Here is a 7472-nt window from a genome sequence, read left to right as displayed (position 1 = left end):
CTTATATCCGCAGAAGAATCTTGCTGATATAAATTTGCTTAGTTAGCAACATAGGCAAATCAAAGGAAACAAGCCATAGCTGTTAAGGTTATGTGATGATAATGCATTATGTTGTTACAGTCTAATCCTATCCTTATGATTACGTTATGAGATGAATGAGGGAAATGCTGTGAATGCTGCTGTAGGGTATACTTACACCAATAGTAATAAAATACAATTTGGACTATTGAAATTAGAGATTTTTTATTATTATTATTATACAGTAGACCTTAGCCTAAGCTATGATTCATAGCCTATAGTAAAAAGTGACTTTTGATCAAATATCTGGGGTGAGAAATGTCTGCTTATCCTGTCGTTTGGTGTATCTACAGCCTACAGGACATATACCAGTGACTTGTGACGATGTAGGTTAACGATGCAACTATCATTCATTCGGTTGGAAAGGAGTTGCACGTTCCAGAACATACCCTCGCTGACAGGGGTGGAGTTCCCTTGGTGAACATCAGTCACTACTGCAGAAGGAATCACATTCACACATAACAGTAAATATAATATATTTAAATGCTCTTGTGTCCTGCCTGGCATTGACGTGAGAGCATTGTTTCCTACTGATGTGAACGTAGATGTGGGCTATTTGTAGAGGATCCCTATATCACCTATAGATGGAATTGAACCCCATTTGTAAACGGAGACCCAATTCATCTCCATTGAATCCTTCAGGACGATGTGAAAAGTGCATTTCTTACATTATTTATTGACATAGAAGTAATGTAACTGTGCATCAGATCAGGTTTGGTGCAATAGTATTGATCATGATTCAATAATCAATATACAAGAATAGAGGAATTAGAACCGGTGTAGACGAATTTCCCCCTACGAAGGATGTCCTCTAATGCATTGTCTGCTATTCTGGGAGAAAATGTATTGATGAGGGGAGACAGTTACCTTCTTAGTTGTTGCCATCAAACTGTAGCTTCTTTTTTACTGAAGTTGGGCTGAGGTGACCGAGATTCCCCTCAATCTTCTTTACTGAAGTTGGCTGAGGTGACCGAGATTCCTCTCAATCTTCTTTACTGAAGTTGGGCTGAGGTGACCGAGATTCCTCTCAATCTTCTTTACTGAAGTTGGGCTGAGGTGACCGAGATTCCTCTCAATCTTCTTTACTGAAGTTGGGCTGAGGTGACCGAGATTCCTCTCAATCTTCTTTACTGAAGTTGGGCTGAGGTGACCGAGATTCCTCTCAATCTTCTTTACTGAAGTTGGGCTGAGGTGACCGAGATTCCTCTCAATCTTCTTTACTGAAGTTGGGCTGAGGTGACCGAGATTCCTCTCAATCTTCTTTACTGAAGTTGGCTGAGGTGACCAAGATTCCCCTCAATCTTCTTTACTGAAGTTGGCTGAGGTGACTGAGATTCCCCTAAATTTCAGATGTCCCTGACTAATTCAAGCATATTTCTGCTGAACAAGGTTAGTTATTTATTTTCTTATGCGGCTTTTTTAGGTGATTTGTTACGAAGGGACAAAAGGAAGTAGCATCTACAAAAATATTGTACATTCTACACATTTATGACAAAAAAGGAGTGCCGCAGTAAATCTGAAATTGCAGGCCCGTCTGTCGTGCAATCCCAGAAAAAAGTTTTGGTATAATTGTCATGGGGAAAACTTGATTTGTTCAGTTAAGCCTGCCTAGGCATCGTTAAGGGAGTGTTGCTTCTTTATCATCACAGTGCATTTGATAATAGACTAGTGACCATGCATGCAGGGTCATGCCTAATGTACAAGGAGTGCTCATGGCTGAACATTTTCACATAATAAAGTGCATTTTCTCTCATGCGTTAAACATAATCAAAGTGTTTATAGTTTGGTTATGGTTTGGAGGTTACCCAAACAGAAACATATGAAAAACTGTTTATATCCATTCATCTATTTGGAGAACAGCAAAGACAAGCAAAAATGACCCAGCCATTATCACCTTGGCTGCTGTAGCTTCATTCACTTCAGTCGAGTTACAAAAACATAGCCTATTAGCTATACAATTACACATTTAACTCACATTAACTCAGCACAGGGATTTAAAATATATTATTTAATACATACAGAGGGATCTGTTAGGAAATAAGTTTACTTTCCAGATATTTTTGTTGTTGCAGTTTTACAGCTAATGACCCTTTCTTTTTAAATGATCTGCCGAAATTGTTGCAACCCCTATTACTAGCCTGTTCCTCCTCTCGTGTCGTCTGAGATTCCCAAAGATTGGAAAGCAGCTGCGGTCATCCCCCTCTTCAAAGGGGGGGGGGGGGCACTCTTGACCTAAACTGCTACAGACCTATATCTATCCTACCCTGCCTTTCTAAGGTCTTCGAAAGCCAAGTCAACAAACAGATTACCGACCATTTCGAATCCCATATCTTCTATACTATGCAATCTGGTTTCAGAGTTGGTCATGGGTGCACCTTAGCCACGCTCAAGGCCCTAAACGATATCTTAACCGCCATCGATAAGAAACAATACTGTGCAGCCGTATTCATCGACCTGGCCAAGGCTTTCGACTCTGTCAATCACCACATCCTCATCGGCAGACTCGATAGCCTTGGTTTCTCAAATGATTACCTTGCCTGGTTCACCAACGACTTCCCTGATACAGTTCAGTGTGTCAAATTGGACGGCCTGTTGTCCGGGCCTCTGGCAGTCTCTATGGGGGTGCCGCAGGGCTAAATTCTAGGACCGACTCTCTTCTCTGTATACATCAATGATGTCGCTCTTGCTGCTGGTGAGTCTCTGATCCACCTCTACGCAGACGACACCATTCTGTATACTTCTGGCCCTTCTTTGGACACTTCTTTAACAACCCTCAAGATGAGCTTCAATGCCATTACAACTCTCATTCCGTGGCCTCAAATTGCTCTTAAATACAAGTAAAACTAAATGCATGCTCTTCAACCGATCGCTGCCTGCACCTGCCCGCCCGTCCAACATCACTACTCTGGACAGTTCTGACATCTCCAATACAAAGTTAAATCTAGATTTGGCTTCCTATTTTATAACAAAGCATGCTTCACTCATGCTGCCAAACATACCCTTGTAAAACTGACCATCCTACCGATCCTCGACTTCGGCGATGTCATTTACAAAATAGCCTCCAATACCCTATTCAATAAATTGGATGCAGTCTATCACAGTGCCATCCATTTTGTCACCAAAGCCCCGTATACTACCCACCACGGCAACCTGTACGCTCTCGTTGGCTGGCCCTTGCTTCATACTCATCGCCAAACCCACTGGCTCCAGGTCATCTACAAGACCCTGCTAGGTAAAGTCCCCCCTTATCTCAGCTCACTGGTCACCACAGCAGGATCCACCTGTAGCACTCGCTCCAGCAGGTATATATCTCTGGTCACCCTCAAAACCAATTCTTCCTTTGGCCGCCTCTCCTTCCAGTTCTCTGCTGCCAATGACTGGAACGAACTACAAAAATCTCTGGAACTGGAAACACTTATCTCCCTCACTAGCTTTAAGCATCAGCTGTTAGAGCAGCTCACAGATTACTGCGCCTGTACATAGCCCATCTATAATTTAGGCCAAACAACTACCTCCCCCCTACTGTATTTATTTATTTAGCTCCTTTGCACCCCATTATTTCTATCTCTACCTTGCACATTCTTCCACTGCAAATCTACCATTCCAGTGTTTTACTTGCTATATTGTATTTACTTCACCACCATGGCCTTTTACCTCCCTTATCTCACCTTATTTGCTCACATTGTATATAGACTTACTTTTCTACTGGATTATTGTTTGTTTTATGTTTGTTTTACTCCATGTTTAACTCTGTGTTGTTGTATGTGTCGAACTGCTTTGCTTTATCTTGGCCAGGTCGCAATTGTAAATGAGAACTTGTTCTCAATTTGCCTACCTGGTTAAATAAAGGTGAAATAAAAAAAATAAAAAAAATAAAACAGCTAATTTCCTGCAATTATACACATTTTGCCATTGGGTTGGGAGAAATGTTTGCAGTTTTAAAGCAAATTCCTGCATTTCTACACCTTTTGCCATGACTTATGCCATATTAATATAATATCTGAGTGAGAGTGACTAACAAAATCAATGGGCGCCCCCTGGAGGTCAGGGCCCCTGGGCACATGCCCTGCGTGCCCGGTCGATAATTCAACCATGATTATTACAAGTTTATATAGGTGGCTCGACTAGCTAGTCTAATTTAATAATCTAGGATTGCTTATTGATACTATGTAATGTATTCTCAGTGAATTTAGTGAAAAAAAATTCAGCTGTTCAGATAAATTTGCCATTGAAGTCACTTGCATTTCCTACCATAAATGAGTGTGAAAGTACCAGGTGTTGCCCACTAGAAGACGCTGTTCCTGCTGTTTACTGACACATTTGATTCATTTTGCTGTTCTCTTGTGTTTATTAAATGGACCCTTTTGCGACTTTGGGTCGAAAACCAATAGCTTTTGCTCATGATGAAAATAAATGGTGTGGTCATCCTTACAATTCGAGCCAGTCCTCCATGAAAAAAGCATTTCAAACACATACAAAGTGTCCTTCTCTTAGGCTTAATCTGTGTCCAGTAAATGGCCCCTGTGTTTGTAGTTTATTCCCTTCAAAAAAGGTTTGGATTAGTTAGACCATTCCTTGTGAACAAGCAAACCATATGGCTACAGCAGTTCTAATGTTTTCAATGTTAGGGTTTCTAAGGGTCTTCAACTGTAAAAGTCCCGAATACACATTGCATAGCGTTTTGCAGGGCTGGGCGGTAAATCACATTTTACTATATACCGGTATTGATGCACAGACCGGTATGGATTTTTACTTTACCTTACATAACGGTATTTCAATGTTAGGTTTGTTAAATGTAAATGTGATAAATACGTGATGAAACTCCCCAAAATATAGCAATTGTCCGTTCTTACCGCCAGTAAGAGACTGTTAACAGTTGACAAATGCTAATTTCCTGGCAAGAGCTTCCGGTGTACACATGAAAAGCAAGGTTTTTTATAACTAAACCTATCTGTGTGAATAGTGCCTGGGAGGCAGTGAGGGTGCCAAAAGCACCTCAGAAATCGGCACAATGCCCCTTGTGGCGAAAGTAAGAACTGCCAATGAATCCATTGAAAATACATGGTAATAGAAAAGTGACTTCACAAAATAGAAGCATACAAAGACAAAAAAAAATGTTTTACAGTGAAAATTATAACAAATGAGTGAAGGAAGTACAGAAATTGATAAATTGTGAAAATTATTTTTGTTTGAACACATAAAACTATCCATGAAGCATATCTAGAACATTTATTTTTCGAACACATAAAACACTGTCAAACAACATCATACAGTCAAAAATTATTAAAATATTGTGTTAAAATATTTTGGCCATATCACCCAGCCCTAGTATTTTTTCTAATGGCAATGGTATTGCGTTGGGTTTAATGGTAAATGTCACTAATCAAACATGTGTTTTTTCTAATAATTTTATTGAAAAACATACATCTGCTATGTTTATAAATGTGTTATTGTATTTTGGTTGTCACAGCATTTTAGTCAATAGCCCAATTTTCTACATCACATTTTTGGGCTTGTAGTCAAAGTCTTCATGAGATTTGTACCATAGGGATAGCCCTCTCAGAGAGCTACCATTTGTCGGACTATTCAAGAAGGGTTGGGTTAAATAATGAGGTTGCTAAGAGAAGGACGAATTTAATTGCTTTCATGGGATCCCCATTAGCTGTTGTGAAAGCAGCAGCTGCTCTTCCTGGGGTGCACACAAAACATGAAATAATACAGAACATTAATAAACAAGAACAGCTCAAGGACAGAACTACATACATTTTAAAATGGCACACATAGCCAACATCAGTGTTGTGTTCAAGACCAAAACATGAGCAAATTGAGTCAGAGTCAAGAGCGGAGGTGTCACGGTCGTCGTATTGAGGAGACCAAAGCGCAGCGTGATGCGAATACATCTTTTAATGAAAAGACGGAAAAACACAAAGTACACTAAATAAACAAACAAAATAACAAGACGAACGTGACCACTATCAAACTGAGTGCAAACATGCAACATCACATAGACAATAAACCACGAAATACCCGAAGAGGATGGCTGCCTAAATATGGTTCCCAATCAGAGACAACGATAAACAGCTGCCACTAATTGAGAACCAATCTAGGCAACCATTGACATACATTAAACACCTAGATGGTAAACAACCCCATAAACCTACAAAACCCCTAGACAGTACAAAACACATACATCACCCATGTCACACCCTGACCTAACCAAAATATATAAAGAAAACAAAGAATACTCAGGTCAGGGCGTGACAGGAGGGGAGGTGAGACCGAGTCAAGACCGAGACTGGGAGAGGGACAAGCGGTCCGAGACCGAGTCAAGACCGAGGCCAGAAAAATGCAAGTCCAATTCAAGACTATGATTGTAATTTTATCAAATCACTACCCTCATAAGAGTTCAAAATGTCCAGTATTTCTGTATTCATATTTCAGAACAAGATATGGATTCTTTATACATTCAGAACAGTGAAAACGTGCATGCTGAAGAAAATTGGGTGGGTGTTACGGTTTTCTTCTGGTGAAAGAGAGGCGGACCAAAACGCAGCGTGGTTATTTATAAACATCTTTAATAAAGATGATAACTTGAACAATGTATAATACAAAACAAGAAAACGTGGAAAACCGAAAACAGTCCTAACTGGTGCAAAACACAGAGACAGGAACACCCACAAGAGACCTAAAGAATATGGCTGCCTAAATATGGTTCCCAATCAGAGACAACGATAAACACCTGCCTCTGATTGAGAACCACTCCAGGCAACCATAGACTTTCCTAGACAACTCTACTAAACACAACCCCATAGATCTAATAAACCCCTAGACAAGACAAGACACATAAATCACCCATGTCACAGCCTGGCCTGATCTCTTGTTTTGTAACGCTCTGTTTGTTATTATTAAACTCACCATCTGCACCTGCTTCCTGACTCCTTCCATCGTTGTTAGAGAATACTGCCTCAGAAATTATGGAAGCAGCAGATGATTACGCCATCTTCCAGATGGTCGAGGAAAAGGGTCATCTACCCAACCAACACCACGACCAGCTGGCTCTACTGGGTACGACCATGAATGAGGTCCTCCTCGTTCTCCATACCTCTGACGAGGGGCCTCCTACCACGGGTCGTCCCCCAGCCTACCCAGCCGTCCGCCCAGGTCAGTGATGCCCGACTTTCTCTTCCAGAGAAGTATGATGGTACTCCATGGCTTCCTTCCTCCATGGCAAAATTCCATGGCTTCCTACTCCAATGCTCCCACTATTTTGCCTATCAGACGGGAGCCCCCACCCCCGAGCGGTTGAAGTTTGCCACGGTCATTTGCCTGCTGACCGGACAGGCATTGGAGTGGGTTCCTATGAGACGTTCATGGCTCTGTTCAGGGCCTTCGAT

Source organism: Oncorhynchus clarkii, chromosome 16 (assembly GCF_045791955.1).
Source record: "Oncorhynchus clarkii lewisi isolate Uvic-CL-2024 chromosome 16, UVic_Ocla_1.0, whole genome shotgun sequence".
Taxonomy (NCBI): domain Eukaryota; kingdom Metazoa; phylum Chordata; class Actinopteri; order Salmoniformes; family Salmonidae; genus Oncorhynchus; species Oncorhynchus clarkii.
The sequence above is the reverse complement of the archived record's forward strand: the minus strand, read 5'-3'. Positions refer to the sequence as shown.